The following is a 21,070-nucleotide window of genomic DNA, read 5'->3' as shown; positions in this document are numbered from 1 at the left end:
TGGCACTTGTGAAGCAGGAATTGGCACTTTTGGGGCAGGAGGTGGAACTTGTGGGGTGGGAGGTGGAATTTGTGGGGTGGGAGGTGAAACTTGTAAGGCAGGAGTTGGCACATGTGGGGGGGGAAATGGCACTTGTGGGGCAGGAAATGGCACTTGTTGTGCAGGAGGTGGCATTTATGGGTTTGGCGGTGGATGATGTGGGGCAGGAGGTGACACATGTGGGGCAGGAGATGGCACTTCTGGGGCAGGAGGTGGAAGTTGTTGGGCAGGATTTGGTACTTGTGGGGTGGGAGGTTGCACTTGTGGGGCTGGAGTTGGCACTTGTGGGGCGGGAGGTGGCACTAGTGGGGCAGGAGGTGGCACTTGTGGGGAGCGATGTGGAACTTGTGGGCGGGAGGTGGAATTTGTGGAGAGGGAGGTGGCACTTATGGGGCGGGAGCTGGAACTTGTGGGGCGAGAGGTGGCACATGTGGAGCAGGAGCTGGCACTTTCGGGGCAAGAGCTGGCACTTGCACGGCAGGAGGTGGCACTTGTGGGTCGGGAGGTGGCACATGTGGGGCAGGAGGTGGCACTTGTGGGGCAGGAGGTGGCACTTGTGGGATGGTAGGTGGAACTTGTGGGGCAAGTCTTGGAACTTGTGGTGCAGGAGATATCACACGTTGGGCAGGAGTTGGCACTTCCTCAAAGAAACCCATAGCGACCCCATAGTCACCCATAGCGCCCCATAGGAACACAAAGATACCCCATGGAGCCCCATAGACACCCCATAGTGACCCATAGGGGCCCAAAGAGACCCCATAGCACCCCATAGCTACTCCATAGTGCCCCATAGCAGCCCATGGAGCCTCATAGACACTCCATTGTGCCCCACAGCACCCCATTGCACCCCATAGGGACCCATAGACACAGCATACTGCTCCATAGAGCCCCATAGACACCCCATAGTTCCCCACAGCACCCCATAGCAGCCCACAGTGCCCCATAGACACCAGATAAGGCCCTACAGCCACACCATAGAGCCCAATTGAACCACATAGACACCCCATATCGCCCCATAGTGCCTGTAGACACCCCATAGAGCCCCATAGAGACCCACTGAACCCCATACAGACCCCATGCAGACCCCATAGAGCCCCACAGACAACACATAGATCCCCAAAGACACCCCATAGACTCCCCATAGAGCCCCATAGGGACCCCATAGCGCCCCATAGAGACCCCATTCTTCCGCATAGAGCCCCATAGCAAACCATAGCACCCCATAGTCACCCATAGCGCCCCATAGGAACCCAAGGATACCCCAAAGCACCCCATAGCCACCCTACAGCACCGCATAGCCACCCCATAGAGCCCCATAGACACCACATAGTGACCCATAGTGACCCATAGGGGCCCAAAGAGACCCCAGAGCACCCCATAGCTACTCCATAGTGCCCCATAGCAGCCCATGGAGCCTCATAGACACTCCCTTGTGCCCCACAGCGCCCCATTGCACCACATAGGGACCCATAGACACAGCATACTGCTCCATAGAGCCCCATAGCACCCCATAGTGCCTCACAGCACCCCATAGCACAACATAGTGCCACATAGACACCACATAAGGACATATAGCCGCACCATAGAGCCCCATAGACATCCCATAGAGCCCCGTAGGCAACCCATTGTGCCCCATAGAGCTCCCATAGCCACCCATAGAAACTCATTTTGCCACATAGACACACCATAGCGTTCCATAGACACCCCATAGAAACCTCAGAACGCCCCATAGAACCCCATAGAGCTCCATAGGCACCACATAGAGCCCCATAGAGAACCCATAGAGGCACATAGCAACCCATAGGGGGGACATTGGGACACATAGGGACACATAGTGACCCATAGGGAGACACTGGGACCCATAGGGTGACATTGGGACACATAGGGACACCATGGATTACAGTGGGGGACAGTGATACCCGTAGAGACACACAGAGACTCTGCTGAGACCCATAAGAGACCCCGTAGAGGCACATAGGGACCACACTGAAACCCATAGATACCCATAGGAGAACATTTAAGCCCATAGATACGAATAAGAGACCCCATAGAGGCACATAGCCACCCATAGGGGGGATATTAGGACACATAGGGACACATAGTGACCCATAGGGAGACACTGGGACCCATAGGGGGACATTGGGACACATAGGGATCCCATGGATTACAGTGGGGGACAGTGAGACCCATAGAAACACATAGGGACATTGCTGAGACCCATAGAGACCCCATAGAGGCACATCGGGACCACATTGAAACCCATAGATGCACATAGGAAGACATTTGGGCCCAGAGATACCCATAAGAGACCACATAGAGACCCCATAGAGGTACATAGCAACCCATAGTGTGGATATTGGGACACAGAGGGACCCCATGGATTACAGTGGGGAACAGTGAGACCCGTAGAGACACATAGGGGCTCCACTGATACCCATAAGAGACCCCATAGAGGCACATAGGGACCTCAATGAAACCCATAGATACACATAGGAAGACATTTGGGCCCAGAGATACCAATAAGAGTCCCCATAGAAACCCCAAAGGGGGCCAATGGGACACATAGGGGGGACATTCGGCACATAGGAACACATAGTGACCCATAGGGAGACACTGGGACCCATAGGGGCTGTATGGGAGATTGGTAATCACAGCCTGAACCTCTGATTAATCAGCTGAGGCAAGTGTGGGGTCAGCTGCGGGAGCACAGGTGAGAGTAATGGAGCTGTGCTCCCGGGAGGGCTGGAGCTCGACTCCACCTCCTCTGAGACCTCATTTAAGGGCTGACCCTCACTCGAGCCGCTTTCCATTATCTTTCCGAGCTCCCTGTTACCGGGTGAGGTCCCAGAAGACTGGAGGCTTGCCAACGTGACTCCCATTTCCAAGCAAGGTTGTCAGGAGGATCCAGGCAACTCCAGGCCTGTTAGCCTGACCTCGGCGCCAGGGAAGGGAATGGAACGAATTGTCTTGAGGGAGATGACAGATGCGGCAGGTGTGGGATGAGCAGGAGATCAGACCTAGCCAGCATGGGTTCGTGAAGGGCAGCTCCTGCTTGACCAATCTGATCTCCTTCTACGATCCTGTGACCCATCTGATGGATGAAGGAAAGAAAGAAAGGCTGTTGATGTGCTCTACTTGGACTTCAGCAAAGCCTTCACAACTGTCTCCCATGCTATTCTCCTACAAAAGCTGGCAGCCCTTTTCCAACCTTGAGAATTCTGTGATTCTGTGAGGCAGCATCTCTTGGACATCGCTCTGCAGTGAAGACCGCCCCAGCTTCCTCAGCGAAGGCATCACCACTGGTGAGTTTCTCTCTCGCTTAGAACCTCTGTACATTTGTTACCATCTTTGTTACCATCTGTATAGTTACCACCTAGACAGGGGGACATAGAGAGACACTGGGACCCATAGGGACCCATAGAGATCCAGAGGAAGACATTGGGACCCATAGAGAGACACTGGGACCCATAGGGACACATAGAGACCCATAGACAGTCATTGGGAGCCATAAGGATAAATTGAGACACATAGAGACCCCATAGCGACCCATAGTGCCTCAAAGAAACTCATAGCGACCCCATAGTCACCCATAGCGCCCCATAGGAACACAAAGATACCCCATAGAGCCCCATAGACACCCCATAGTGACTCATAGCGTCCCAAAGAGACCCCATAGCACCCCATAGCTACTCCATAGTGCCCCATAGCAGCCCATGGAGCCTCATAGACACTCCATTGTGCCCCACAGCACCCCATTGCACCCCATAGTTCCCCACAGCACCCCATAACAGCCCACAGTGCCCCATAGACACCACATAAGGCCCTACAGCCACACCATAGAGCCCAATTGAACCACATAGACACCCCATATCGCCCCATAGTGCCTGTAGACACCCCATAGAGCCCCATAGAGACCCACTGAACCCCATACAGACCCCATGCTGACCCCATAGAGCCCCACAGACAACCCATAGATCTCCAAAAACACCCCATAGACTCCCCATAGAGCCCCATAGGGACCTCATAGCGGCCCATAGAGACCCCATTCTTCCGCATAGAGCCCCATAGCAAACCATAGAACCCCATAGCCATCCATAGCGCCCCATAGGATCCCAAGGATCCATCAAAGCACCCCAAAGCCATCCTACAGCACCGCATACCCACCCCATAGAGCCCCATGGACACCACATAGTTAGCCATAGTGACCCATAGCGGCCCAAATCACCCCATAGCACCCCATAGCTACTCCATAGTGACCCATAGCAGCCCATGGAGCCTCATAGACACTCCATTGTGCCCCACAGCACCCCATTTCATCCCATAGTTCCCCAAAGCACCACATAGCAGCCCACAGTGCCCCACAGACACCACATAAGGCCCTACAGCCACACCATAGAGCCCAATTGAACCACATAGACACCCCATATCGCCCCATAGTGCCTGTAGACACCCCATAGAGCCCCATAGAGACCCACTGAACCCCATACAGACCCCATGCTGATCCCATAGTGCCCCACAGACAACCCATAGATCTCCAAAAACACCCCATAGACTCCCCATAGAGCCCCATAGGGACCTCATAGCGCCCCATAGAGACCCCATTCTTTCGCATAGAGCCCCATAGCAAACCATAGCACCCCATAGTCACCCATAGCGCCCCATAGGAACTCAAGGATACCCCAAAGCACCCCATAGCCACCCTACAGCACCGCATAGCCACCACATAGAGCCCCATAGACACCACATAGTGGCCCATAGTGGCCCAAAGAGGCCCCACAGCACCCCATAGCTACTCCATAGTGCCCCATAGCAGCCCATGGAGCCTCATAGGCACTCCATTGTGCCCCACAGCACCCCATTGCACCCCATAGGGACCCATAGACACAGCATACTGCTCCATAGAGCCCCATAGACACCCCGTAGTTCCCCACAGCACCCCATAGCAACCCACAGTGCCCTATAGACACCACATAAGGCCCTACAGCCACACCATAGAACCCAATTGAACCACATAGACACCCCATATCGCCCCATAGTGCCTGTAGACACCCCATAGAGCCCCATAGAGACCCACTGAACCCCATACAGACCCAATGCAGACCCCATAGAGCCCCACAGACAACCCATAGATCCCCAAAGACACCCCATAGACTCCCCATAGGGACCCCATAGCGCCCCATAGAGACCCCATTCTTCCGCATAGAGCCCCATAGCAAACCATAGCACCCCATAGTCACCCATAGCGCCCCATAGGAACACAAGGATACCCCAAAGAACCCCATAGCCACCCTACAGCACCGCATAGCCACCACATAGAGCCCCATAGACACCACATAGTGACCCATAGTGACCCATAGGGGCCCAAAGAGACCCCAGAGCACCCCATAGCTACTCCATAGTGCCCCATAGCAGCCCATGGAGCCTCATAGACACTCCATTGTCGCCCACAGCACCCCATTGCACCCCATAGGGACCCATAGACACAGCATACTGCTCCATAGAGCCCCATAGACACCCCATAGTTCCCCACAGCACCCCATAGCACAACACAGTGCCCCATAGACACCACATGAGGCCCTACGGCCACACCATAGAGCCCAATTGAACCACATAGACACCCCATATCGCCCCATAGTGCCTGTAGACACCCCATAGAGCCCCATAGAGACCCACTGAACCCCATACAGACCCCATGCAGACCCCATAAGCCCCACAGACAACTCATAGATCCCCAAAGACACCCCATAGACTCCCTATAGACCCCATAGGGACCTCATAGCGCCCCATAGAGACCCCATTCTTCCGCATAGAGCCCCATAGCAAACCATAGCACCCCATAGTCACCCATAGCGCCCCATAGGAACCCAAGGATATCCCAAAGAACCCCATAGCCACCCTACAGCACCGCATAGCCAGCCCATAGAGCTCCATAGACACCACATAGTGACCCATAGGGGCCCAAAGAGACCCCACAGCTACTCCATAGTGCCCCATAGCAGCCCATGGAGCCTCATAGACACTCCATTGTGCCCCACAGCACCCCATTGCACCCCATAGGGACCCATAGACACAGCATACTGCTCCATAGAGCCCCATAGACACCCCATAGTTCCCCACAGCACCCCATAGCAGCCCACAGTGCCCCATAGACACCACATAAGGCCCTACAGCCACACCATAGAGCCCAATTGAACCACATAGACACCCCATATCGCCCCATAGTGCCTGTAGACACCCCATAGAGCCCCATAGAGACCCACTGAACCCCATACAGACCCCATGCAGACCCCATAGAGCCCCACAGACAACCCATAGATCCCCAAAGACACCCCATAGACTCCCCATAGCGACCCCATAGCGCCCCATAGAGACCCCATTCTTCCGCATAGAGCCCCATAGTCACCCATAGCACCCCATAGTCACCCATAGCGCCCCATAGGAACCCAAGGATACCCCAAAGCACCCCATAGCCACCCTACAGCACCGCATAGCCACCCCATAGAGCCCCATAGACACCACATAGTGACCCATAGTGACCCATAGGGGCCCAAAGAGACCCCATAGCACCCCACAGCTACTCCACAGTGCCCCATAGCAGCCCATGGAGCCTCATAGACACTCCATTGTCCCCCACAGCACCCCATTGCACCCCATAGGGACCCATAGACACAGCATACTGCTCCATAGAGCCCCATAGACACCCCATAGTTCCCCACAGCACCCCATAGCAGCCCACAGTGCCCCATAGACACCACATAAGGCCCTACAGCCACACCATAGAGCCCAATTGAACCACATAGACACCCCATATCGCCCCATAGTGCCTGTAGACACCCCATAGAGCCCCATAGAGACCCAATGAACCCCATACAGACCCCATGCAGACCCCATAGAGCCCCACAGACAACCCATAGATCCCCAAAGACACCCCATAGACTCCCCATAGAGCCCCATAGGGACCACATAGCGCCCCATAGAGACCCCATTCTTCCGCATAGAGCCCCATAGCAAACCATAGCACCCCATAGTCACCCATAGCGCCCCATAGGAACCCAAGGATACCCCAAAGCACCCCATAGCCACCCTACAGCACCGCATAGCCACCCCATAGAGCCCCATAGACACCACATAGTGACCCATAGTGACCCATAGGGGCCCAAAGAGACCCCATAGCACCCCACAGCTACTCCATAGTGCCCCATAGCAGCCCATGGAGCCTCATAGACACTCCATTGTGCCCCACAGCACCCCATTGCACCCCATAGGGACCCATAGACACAGCATACTGCTCCATAGAGCCCCATAGACACCCCATAGTTCCCCACAGCACCCCATAGCAGCCCACAGTGCCCCATAGACACCACATAAGGCCCTACAGCCACACCATAGAGCCCAATTGAACCACATAGACACCCCATATCGCCCCATAGTGCCTGTAGACACCCCATAGAGCCCCATAGAGACCCACTGAACCCCATACAGACCCCATGCAGACCCCATAGAGCCCCACAGAAAACCCATAGATCCCCAAAGACACCCCATAGACTCCCCATATAGCCCCATAGGGACCTCATAGCGCCCCATAGAGACCCCATTCTTCCGCATAGAGCCCCATAGCAAACCATAGCACCCCATAGTCACCCATAGCGCTCCATAGGAACACAAGGATACCCCAAAGAACCCCATAGCCACCCTACAGCACCGCATAGCCACCACATAGAGCCCCATAGACACCACATAGTGACCCATAGTGACCCATAGGGGCCCAAAGAGACCCCAGAGCACCCCATAGCTACTCCATAGTGCCCCATAGCAGCCCATGGAGCCTCATAGACACTCCATTGTCCCCCACAGCACCCCATTGCACCCCATAGGGACCCATAGACACAGCATACTGCTCCATAGAGCCCCATAGACACCCCATAGTTCCCCACAGCACCCCATAGCACAACACAGTGCCCCATAGACTCCACATGAGGCCCTACGGCCACACCATAGAGCCCAATTGAACCACATAGACACCCCATATCGCCCCATAGTGCCTGTAGACACCCCATAGAGCCCCATAGAGACCCACTGAACCCCATACAGACCCCATGCAGACCCCATAGAGCCCCACAGACAACTCATAGATCCCCAAAGACACCCCATAGACTCCCTATAGACCCCATAGGGACCTCATAGCGCCCCATAGAGACCCCATTCTTCCGCATAGAGCCCCATAGCAAACCATAGCACCCCATAGTCACCCATAGCGCCCCATAGGAACCCAAGGATACCCCAAAGCACCCCATAGCCACCCTACAGCACCGCATAGCCACCCCATAGAGCCCCATAGACACCACATAGTGACCCATAGTGACCCATAGGGGCCCAAAGAGACCCCATAGCACCCCACAGCTACTCCATAGTGCCCCATAGCAGCCCATGGAGCCTCATAGACACTCCATTGTGCCCCACAGCACCCCATTGCACCCCATAGGGACCCATAGACACAGCATACTGCTCCATAGAGCCCCATAGACACCCCATAGTTCCCCACAGCACCCCATAGCAGCCCACAGTGCCCCATAGACACCACATAAGGCCCTACAGCCACACCATAGAGCCCAATTGAACCACATAGACACCCCATATCGCCCCATAGTGCCTGTAGACACCCCATAGAGCCTTATAGAGACCCACTGAACCCCATACAGACCCCATGCAGACCCCATAGAGCCCCACAGACAACCCATAGATCCCCAAAGACACCCCATAGACTCCCCATAGCGACCCCATAGCGCCCCATAGAGACCCCATTCTTCCGCATAGAGCCCCATAGTCACCCATAGCACCCCATAGTCACCCATAGCGCCCCATAGGAACCCAAAGGATACCCCAAAGCACCCCATAGCCACCCTACAGCACCGCATAGCCACCCCATAGAGCCCCATAGACACCACATAGTGACCCATAGTGACCCATAGGGGCCCAAAGAGACCCCATAGCACCCCACAGCTACTCCATAGTGCCCCATAGCAGCCCATGGAGCCTCATAGACACTCCATTGTCCCCCACAGCACCCCATTGCACCCCATAGGGACCCATAGACACAGCATACTGCTCCATAGAGCCCCATAGACACCCCATAGTTCCCCACAGCACCCCATAGCAGCCCACAGTGCCCCATAGACACCACATAAGGCCCTACAGCCACACCATAGAGCCCAATTGAACCACATAGACACCCCATATCGCCCCATAGTGCCTGTAGACACCCCATAGAGCCCCATAGAGACCCAATGAACCCCATACAGACCCCATGCAGACCCCATAGAGCCCCACAGACAACCCATAGATCCCCAAAGACACCCCATAGACTCCCCATAGAGCCCCATAGGGACCACATAGCGCCCCATAGAGACCCCATTCTTCCGCATAGAGCCCCATAGCAAACCATAGCACCCCATAGTCACCCATAGCGCCCCATAGGAACCCAAGGATACCCCAAAGCACCCCATAGCCACCCTACAGCACCGCATAGCCACCCCATAGAGCCCCATAGACACCACATAGTGACCCATAGTGACCCATAGGGGCCCAAAGAGACCCCATAGCACCCCACAGCTACTCCATAGTGCCCCATAGCAGCCCATGGAGCCTCATAGACACTCCATTGTGCCCCACAGCACCCCATTGCACCCCATAGGGACCCATAGACACAGCATACTGCTCCATAGAGCCCCATAGACACCCCATAGTTCCCCACAGCACCCCATAGCAGCCCACAGTGCCCCATAGACACCACATAAGGCCCTACAGCCACACCATAGAGCCCAATTGAACCACATAGACACCCCATATCGCCCCATAGTGCCTGTAGACACCCCATAGAGCCCCATAGAGACCCACTGAACCCCATACAGACCCCATGCAGACCCCATAGAGCCCCACAGACAACCCATAGATCCCCAAAGACACCCCATAGACTCCCCATATAGCCCCATAGGGACCTCATAGCGCCCCATAGAGACCCCATTCTTCCGCATAGAGCCCCATAGCAAACCATAGCACCCCAGAGTCACCCATAGCGCTCCATAGGAACACAAGGATACCCCAAAGAACCCCATAGCCACCCTACAGCACCGCATAGCCACCACATAGAGCCCCATAGACACCACATAGTGACCCATAGTGACCCATAGGGGCCCAAAGAGACCCCAGAGCACCCCATAGCTACTCCATAGTGCCCCATAGCAGCCCATGGAGCCTCATAGACACTCCATTGTCCCCCACAGCACCCCATTGCACCCCATAGGGACCCATAGACACAGCATACTGCTCCATAGAGCCCCATAGACACCCCATAGTTCCCCACAGCACCCCATAGCACAACACAGTGCCCCATAGACACCACATGAGGCCCTACGGCCACACCATAGAGCCCAATTGAACCACATAGACACCCCATATCGCCCCATAGTGCCTGTAGACACCCCATAGAGCCCCATAGAGACCCACTGAACCCCATACAGACCCCATGCAGACCCCATAGAGCCCCACAGACAACTCATAGATCCCCAAAGACACCCCATAGACTCCCTATAGACCCCATAGGGACCTCATAGCGCCCCATAGAGACCCCATTCTTCCGCATAGAGCCCCATAGCAAACCATAGCACCCCATAGTCACCCATAGCGCCCCATAGGAACCCAAGGATACCCCAAAGCACCCCATAGCCACCCTACAGCACCGCATAGCCACCCCATAGAGCCCCATAGACACCACATAGTGACCCATAGTGACCCATAGGGGCCCAAAGAGACCCCATAGCACCCCACAGCTACTCCATAGTGCCCCATAGCAGCCCATGGAGCCTCATAGACACTCCATTGTGCCCCACAGCACCCCATTGCACCCCATAGGGACCCATAGACACAGCATACTGCTCCATAGAGCCCCATAGACACCCCATAGTTCCCCACAGCACCCCATAGCAGCCCACAGTGCCCCATAGACACCACATAAGGCCCTACAGCCACACCATAGAGCCCAATTGAACCACATAGACACCCCATATCGCCCCATAGTGCCTGTAGACACCCCATAGAGCTTTATAGAGACCCACTGAACCCCATACAGACCCCATGCAGACCCCATAGAGCCCCACAGACAACCCATAGATCCCCAAAGACACCCCATAGACTCCCCATAGCGACCCCATAGCGCCCCATAGAGACCCCATTCTTCCGCATAGAGCCCCATAGTCACCCATAGCACCCCATAGTCACCCATAGCGCCCCATAGGAACCCAAAGGATACCCCAAAGCACCCCATAGCCACCCTACAGCACCGCATAGCCACCCCATAGAGCCCCATAGACACCACATAGTGACCCATAGTGACCCATAGGGGCCCAAAGAGACCCCATAGCACCCCACAGCTACTCCATAGTGCCCCATAGCAGCCCATGGAGCCTCATAGACACTCCATTGTCCCCCACAGCACCCCATTGCACCCCATAGGGACCCATAGACACAGCATACTGCTCCATAGAGCCCCATAGACACCCCATAGTTCCCCACAGCACCCCATAGCAGCCCACAGTGCCCCATAGACACCACATAAGGCCCTACAGCCACACCATAGAGCCCAATTGAACCACATAGACACCCCATATCGCCCCATAGTGCCTGTAGACACCCCATAGAGCCCCATAGAGACCCAATGAACCCCATACAGACCCCATGCAGACCCCATAGAGCCCCACAGACAACCCATAGATCCCCAAAGACACCCCATAGACTCCCCATAGAGCCCTATAGGGACCACATAGCGCCCCATAGAGACCCCATTCTTCCGCATAGAGCCCCATAGCAAACCATAGCACCCCATAGTCACCCATAGCGCCCCATAGGAACCCAAGGATACCCCAAAGCACCCCATAGCCACCCTACAGCACCGCATAGCCACCCCATAGAGCCCCATAGACACCACATAGTGACCCATAGTGACCCATAGGGGCCCAAAGAGACCCCATAGCACCCCACAGCTACTCCATAGTGCCCCATAGCAGCCCATGGAGCCTCATAGACACTCCATTGTGCCCCACAGCACCCCATTGCACCCCATAGGGACCCATAGACACAGCATACTGCTCCATAGAGCCCCATAGACACCCCATAGTTCCCCACAGCACCCCATAGCAGCCCACAGTGCCCCATAGACACCACATAAGGCCCTACAGCCACACCATAGAGCCCAATTGAACCACATAGACACCCCATATCGCCCCATAGTGCCTGTAGACACCCCATAGAGCCCCATAGAGACCCACTGAACCCCATACAGACCCCATACAGACCCCATAGAGCCCCACAGACAACCCATAGATCCCCAAAGACACCCCATAGACTCCCCATATAGCCCCATAGGGACCTCATAGCGCCCCATAGAGACCCCATTCTTCCGCATAGAGCCCCATAGCAAACCATAGCACCCCAGAGTCACCCATAGCGCTCCATAGGAACACAAGGATACCCCAAAGAACCCCATAGCCACCCTACAGCACCGCATAGCCACCACATAGAGCCCCATAGACACCACATAGTGACCCATAGTGACCCATAGGGGCCCAAAGAGACCCCAGAGCACCCCATAGCTACTCCATAGTGCCCCATAGCAGCCCATGGAGCCTCATAGACACTCCATTGTCCCCCACAGCACCCCATTGCACCCCATAGGGACCCATAGACACAGCATACTGCTCCATAGAGCCCCATAGACACCCCATAGTTCCCCACAGCACCCCATAGCACAACACAGTGCCCCATAGACACCACATGAGGCCCTACGGCCACACCATAGAGCCCAATTGAACCACATAGACACCCCATATCGCCCCATAGTGCCTGTAGACACCCCATAGAGCCCCATAGAGACCCACTGAACCCCATACAGACCCCATGCAGACCCCATAGAGCCCCACAGACAACTCATAGATCCCCAAAGACACCCCATAGACTCCCTATAGACCCCATAGGGACCTCATAGCGCCCCATAGAGACCCCATTCTTCCGCATAGAGCCCCATAGCAAACCATAGCACCCCATAGTCACCCATAGCGCCCCATAGGAACCCAAGGATACCCCAAAGAACCCCATAGCCACCCTACAGCACCGCATAGCCAGCCCATAGAGCTCCATAGACACCACATAGTGACCCGTAGGGGCCCAAAGAGACCCCATAGCACCCCACAGCTACTCCATAGTGCCCCATAGCAGCCCATGGAGCCTCATAGACACTCCATTGTGCCCCACAGCACCCCATTGCACCCCATAGGGACCCATAGACACAGCATACTGCTCCATAGAGCCCAATAGACACCCCATAGTTCCCCACAGCACCCCATAGCAGCCCACAGTGCCCCATAGACACCACATAAGGCCCTACAGCCACACCATAGAGCCCAATTGAACCACATAGACACCCCATATCGCCCCATAGTGCCTGTAGACACCCCATAGAGCCCCATAGAGACCCACTGAACCCCATACAGACCCCATGCAGACCCCATAGAGCCCAACAGACAACCCATAGATCCCCAAAGACACCCCATAGACTCCCCATAGCGACCCCATAGCGCCCCATAGAGACCCCATTCTTCCGCATAGAGCCCCATAGCAAACCATAGCACCCCATAGTCACCCATAGCGCCCCATAGGAACCCAAGGATACCCCAAAGCACCCCATAGCCACCCTACAGCACCGCATAGCCACCGCATAGAGCCCCATAGACACCACATAGTGACCCATAGTGACCCATAGGGGCCCAAAGAGACCCCATAGCACCCCACAGCTACTCCATAGTGCCCCATAGCAGCCCATGGAGCCTCATAGACACTCCATTGTGCCCCACAGCACCCCATTGCACCCCATAGGGACCCATAGACACAGCATACTGCTCCATAGAGCCCCATAGACACCCCATAGTTCCCCACAGCACCCCATAGCAGCCCACAGTGCCCCATAGACACCACATAAGGCCCTACAGCCACACCATAGAGCCCAATTGAACCACATAGACACCCCATATCGCCCCATAGTGCCTGTAGACACCCCATAGAGCCCCATAGAGACCCACTGAACCCCATACAGACCCCATGCAGACCCCATAGAGCCCCACAGACAACCCATAGATCCCCAAAGACACCCCAGAGACTCCACATAGAGCCCCATAGGGACCTCATAGCGCCCCATAGAGACCCCATTCTTCCGCATAGAGCCCCATAGCAAACCATAGCACCTCATAGTCACCCATAGCGCCCCATAGGAACACAAGGATACCCCAAAGCACCCCATAGCCACCCTACAGCACCGCATAGCCACCACATAGAGCCCCATAGACACCACATAGTTACCCATAGTGACCCATAGGGGCCCAAAGAGACCCCAGAGCACCACATAGCTACTCCATAGTGCCCCATAGCAGCCCATGGAGCCTCATAGACACTCCCTTGTCCCCCACAGCACCCCATTGCACCCCATAGGGACCCATAGACACAGCATACTGCTCCATAGAGCCCCATAGACACCCCATAGTTCCCCACAGCACCCCATAGCAGCCCACAGTGCCCCATAGACACCACATAAGGCCTTACGGCCACACCATAGAGCCCAATTGAACCACATAGACACCCCATATCGCCCCATAGTGCCTGTAAACACCCCATAGAGCCCCATAGAGACCCACTGAACCCCATACAGACCCCATAGAGCCCCATAGATCCCCAAAGACACCCCATAGACTCCCCATAGAGCCCCATAGGGACCTCATAGCGCCCCATAGAGACCCCATTCTTCCGCATAGAGCCCCATAGCAAACCATAGCACCCCATAGTCTCCCATAGCGCCCCATAGGAACCAAAGGATACTCAAAAGGACCCCAGAGCCACCGTACAGCACCGCATAGCCACCCCATAGAGCCCCATAGACACCACATAGTGACCCATAGTGACCCATAGGGGCCCAAAGAGACCCCATAGCTACTCCATAGTGCCCCATAGCAGCCCATGGAGCCTCATAGACACTCCATTGTGCCCCACAGCACCCCATTGCACCCCATAGGGACACATAGACACAGCATACTGCTCCATAGAGCCCCATAGACACCCCATAGTGACCCACAGGGGCCCAAAGAGACCCCATAGCACCCCACAGCTATGATGGGTGTATCTACACCCAGAGATATCCAAGAAACCCCATAGAGACCCCATAGTGGTACATAGCAACACATAGGGGGACATTGGGACACATAGGGATCCCATGGTTTACAGTGGGGGACAGTGAGACCCATAGAGACACATAGGGACACTGCTGAGACCCATAGAGACCCCATAGAGGCACATAGGGACCACATTGAAACCCATAGGTACCCATAGGAATACATTTGGGTCCAGAGATACCCATAAGAGACCCCACAGAGGCACATAGCAACCCATAGGGGAGACGTTGGGACACATAGTGACTCATTAGTGACCCAAAGGGAGTCACTGGGACCCATATGGATACATAGAGATCCATAGGGGGACATTGGGACACATAGGGACCCCATAGAGAGACATAGAGACACATAGGGACCCATTTAGAGGCATAATAACCCCATAGAGACCTATAGGGACAGCTAGAGACCCATAGGGAAACATTGGGACCCATAGGGGCTGTATGGGAGATTGGTAATCACAGCCTGAACCTCTGATTAATCAGCTGAGGCAAGTGTGGGGTCAGCTGCGGGAGCACAGGTGAGAGTAATGGAGCTGTGCTCCCGGGAGGGCTGGAGCTCGACTCCACCTCCTCTGAGACCTCATTTAAGGGCTGACCCTCACTCGAGCCGCTTTCCATTATCTTTCCGAGCTCCCTGTTACCGGGTGAGGTCCCAGAAGACTGGAGGCTTGCCAACGTGACTCCCATTTCCAAGCAAGGTTGTCAGGAGGATCCGGGCAACTCCAGGCCTGTTAGCCTGACCTCGGTGCCAGGGAAGGGAATGGAACGAATTGTCTTGAGGGAGATGACAGATGCGGCAGGTGTGGGATGAGCAGGAGATCAGACCTAGCCAGCATGGGTTCGTGAAGGGCAGCTCCTGCTTGACCAATCTGATCTCCTTCTACGATCCTGTGACCCATCTGATGGATGAAGGAAAGAAAGAAAGGCTGTTGATGTGCTCTACTTGGACTTCAGCAAAGCCTTCACAACTGTCTCCCATGCTATTCTCCTACAAAAGCTGGCAGCCCTTTTCCAACCTTGAGAATTCTGTGATTCTGTGAGGCAGCATCTCTTGGACATCGCTCTGCAGTGAAGACCGCCCCAGCTTCCTCAGCGAAGGCATCACCACTGGTGAGTTTCTCTCTCGCTTAGAACCTCTGTACATTTGTTACCATCTTTGTTACCATCTGTATAGTTACCACCTAGACAGGGGGACATAGAGAGACACTGGGACCCATAGGGACCCATAGAGATCCAGAGGAAGACATTGGGACCCATAGAGAGACACTGGGACCCATAGGGACACATAGAGACCCATAGACAGTCATTGGGAGCCATAAGGATAATTTGAGACACATAGAGACCCCATTGAGACCCATAGTGCCTCAAAGAAACCCAGAGCGACCCCATAGTCGCCCATAGCGCCCCATAGGAACACAAAGATACCCCATAGAGCCCCATAGACACCCCATAGTGACCCATAGGGGCCCAAAGAGACCCCATAGCACCCCATAGCTACTCCATAGTGCACCATAGCAGCCCATGGAGCCTCATAGACACTCCATTGTGCCCCACAGCACCCCATTGCACCCCATAGTTCCCCACAGCACCCCATAGCAGCCCACAGTGCCCCATAGACACCACATAAGGCCCTACAGCCACACCATAGAGCCCAATTGAACCACATAGACACCCCATATCGCCCCATAGTGCCTGTAGACACCCCATAGAGCCCCATAGAGACCCACTGAACCCCATACAGACCCCATGCAGACCCCATAGAGCCCCACAGACAACCCATAGATCCCCAAAGACACCCCATAGACTCCCCATAGAGCCCCATAGGGACCTCATAGCGGCCCATAGAGACCCCATTCTTCCGCATAGAGCCCCATAGCAAACCATAGAACCCCATAGCCATCCATAGCGCCCCATAGGATCCCAAGGATCCATCAAAGCACCCCATAGCCATCCTACAGCACCGCATAGCCACCCCATAGAGCCCCGTAGACACCACATAGTGGCCCATAGGGGCCCAAAGAGACCCCATAGCACCCCACAGCTACTCCATAGTGCCCCATAGCAGCCCATGGAGCCTCATAGGCACTCCATTGTGCCCCACAGCACCCCATTGCACCCCATAGGGACCCATAGACACAGCATACTGCTCCATAGAGCCCCATAGACACCCCGTAGTTCCCCACAGCACCCCATAGCAACCCACAGTGCCCTATAGACACCACATAAGGCCCTACAGCCACACCATAGAGCCCAATTGAACCACATAGACACCCCATATCGCCCCATAGTGCCTGTAGACACCCCATAGAGCCCCATAGAGACCCACTGAACCCCATACAGACCCCATGCAGACCCCATAGAGCCCCACAGACAACCCATAGATCCCCAAAGACACCCCAGAGACTCCACATAGAGCCCCATAGGGACCTCATAGCGCCACATAGAGACCACATTCTTCTGCATAGAGCCCCATAGCAAACCATAGCACCCCATAGTCACCCATAGCGCCCCATAGGAACCCAAGGATACCCCAAAGCACCCCATAGCCACCCTACAGCACCGCATAGCCACCCCATAGAGCCCCATAGACACCACATATTGACCCATAGCGCCCCATAGGGGCACAAAGAGACCCCAAATCATCCCATAGCTACTCCACAGTGCCCCATAGCAGCCCATGGAGCCTCATAGACACTCCCTTGTGCCCCACAGCACCCCATTGCACCACATAGGGACCCATAGACACCCTATACTGCTCCATCGAGCCCCATAGCACACCATAGTGCCTCACAGCACCCCATAGCACAACATAGTGCCACATAGACACCACATAAGGACATATAGCCGCACCATAGAGCCCCATAGACATCCCATAGAGCCCCGTAGGCAACCCATTGTGCCCCATAGAGCTCCCATAGCCACCCATAGAAACTCATGTTGCCACATAGACACACCACAGCGTTCCATAGACACCCCATAGAAACCTCAGAACGCCCCATAGAACCCCATAGAGCTCCATAGGCACCCCATAGAGCCCCATAGAGAACCCATAGAGGCACATAGCAACTCATAGGGGGGATATTGGGACACATAGTGACCCATAGGGAGACACTGGGACCCATAGGGGGACATTGGGACACATAGAGACCCCATGGATTAAGGTGGGGGACAGTGAGACCCATAGAGGCACATAGGGACCACATTGAAACCCATAGATACCCATAGGAAGACATTTGGGCCCAGAGATACCAATAAGAGACCACATAGAGACCCCATAGAGGTACATAGCAACCCATAGTGTGGACATTGGGACACAGAGGGACCCCATGGATTTCAGTGGGGAACACTGAGACCCGTAGAGACACATAGGGGCTCCACTGATACCCGTAAGAGACCCCATAGAGGCACATAGGGACGTAATGTAACCTATGGATACCAATAGGTAGATATTTTGGCCCAGAGATACTCATAAGAGACCCCATGGAGACACTTAGCAACTCATAGGAGGGACATTGGGACACATAGGGACACATTGTGACCCATAGGCTGACACTGGGACCAATAGGGGGACATTGGGACACATAGGGACCCCATGGATTACCGTGGGGGACAGTGAGAGCCATAGAGACACGTAGGGACCTCGCTGAGACCCATAAGAGACCACATAGAGGCACATAGGGACCACATTGAAACCCATAGGTACCCATAGGAATACATTGGGCAGGAAATTGAGCTTTTGGGGCAGGAGATGACACTTGTGGGGCGTAAGGTGGAACTTATGGGGCAGGAGGTGGAACTTGTGGAGCAGGAGGTGGTACTTATGGGGCGGGAGGTTGGAGTTGTTGGGCAGGAGGTGGCATTTTGAGGCAGAAGGTGGCATTTGTGTGGCAGGAGGTGGCAATTCTGGGGCACGAGTTGGAAATTGTTGGGCAGGAGGTGGAAGTTTTGGGGCAGGGTTTGGCAGTTGTAGGGCGGGAGGTGGCACTTGTGGGGCGGGAGGTGGAAGTTGTAGGGCAGGAGGTGGCACTTGTGGGGCGGGATGTGGCACTTCTGGGGCAGGAAATGGAGCTTTTAGGGCAGGAGGTGGCACTTGTGAGCAGGAAGTGGATGATGTAGTGCAGGAGCTGGCACTTGTGAAGCATGAGCTGGCACTTGTGGGGCAGGAATTGGCACTTGTGGGGCAGGTGGTGGCACTTGTTGGGTGGGAGGTGGACGATGTGGGGCAGGAGGTGGCACTTGTGGAGCAGGAGGTGGAAGTTGCATTGCAGGATTTGGCATTTGTGGGTTGGGAGTTGGCACTTGTGGGGCATGAGGTGGAATTTGTGGGGTGGTAGGTGGAACATGTGGGGCAGGAGCTGGCACTTGTGGGGCAGGATGTGGCACACGTTGCCAGGAGTCGGCACTTGTGTGGCGGGATGTTGAAGTTGTGGGGCGGGAGGTGGCACTTGTGGAACAGGTATTGTCACTTGTGGGGCAGGAGGTGGATGATGTGGGTCAGGAGGATGTCTTTGTGGGGTTAGAGGTGGCACTTGTGGGGCAGGAAGTTGATGATGTGGGGCATGAGCTGGCATTTGTGATGCATGAGCTGGCACTTGTGAAGCAGGATTTGGCACTTTTGGGGCAGGAGGTGGAACTTGTGGGGTGGGGGGTGGAATTTGTGTGGTGGGAGGTGAAACTTGTAAGGCAGGAGTTGGCACATGTCGGGGGGGAAATGGCACTTGTGAGGCAGGAAATGGCACCAGTGGGGTAGGATTTGGAACCTGTGGGGTAAGAAATGGCACTTGTTGGGCAGGAGGTGGCACTTGTGGGGCGGAAGTGGAACTTGTTTGTCATGTGGCCACAATTGTTGGGCAGGAGGTGGCACTTATGGGGCAGGAGGTGACAATTGTGGGGCGGGAGGTGGAAGTTGTGGGGCGGAAGGTGACACCTGTGGGGCTTGAGGTGGATCTTTTTGTGCAGGAGGTGGCGCTTGTGGGGCTGGAGTTGGATGATGTGGAGCCGGAAATTTGTAGGGCACAGGTGGATGTTGTGGGGCATGATTAGGCACTTATGGGGCTGGAGGTGGCACTTGTGTGGCGGAAGTGGAACTTGTAAGACAGGAGGTGGAAATTGTTGTAGTGGGAGTTGGAAGTTGTGAGGCAGGAGGTGGCACTTGTGGGGTGGGAGGTAGATGATGTGGGGCAGGAGGTGGCACTTGTGGAGCAGGAGTTGGAAGTTGCAGAACAGGATGTGGCACTTGTGGGGCAGGAGGTGGCACTTGTGTGGCGGGATGTTGAAGTTGTGGGGCGGGAGGTGGCATTTGTGGGGCTGGAACTGGCTCTTGTGGGCCGTGAGGTAGAAGTTGTGGGGCAGAAAATGGCACTTGTGGGGCAGGAGTTAGCACATGTGGGACAGGAGGTGGCACTTGTGGGGCAGGAGGTGGCACTTCAGGGGAGTGAGCTGGCACTTGTAGGGCATGAATTGGCACTTGTGGTGCAGGGGGTGGATGATGTGGGGCAGGAGGTGGTCGTTGTGGGGCAGGAGGTGGCACTTGTGGGGCAGGAGGTGGATGATGTGGGACAGGACCTGGCACTTGTGGGGCATGAGCTGGCACATGTGGGGCAGGAATTGGCACTTGTGGGGCAGGAGGTGGCACTTGTTGGGTGGGAGGTGGACGATGTGGGGCAGGAGTTGTCACTTGTGGGGCAGGATGTGGCACACGTTGGGCAGGAGTCGGCACTTGTGTGGCGGGATGTTGAAGTTGTGGGGCAGGAGGTTGCACTTGTG

This window comes from Coturnix japonica, chromosome 10, assembly GCF_054131305.1.
Source record: "Coturnix japonica strain WE chromosome 10, WE-NBRP24, whole genome shotgun sequence".
Lineage (NCBI taxonomy): Eukaryota > Metazoa > Chordata > Aves > Galliformes > Phasianidae > Coturnix > Coturnix japonica.
Note: the sequence above shows the minus strand (reverse complement) of the source record.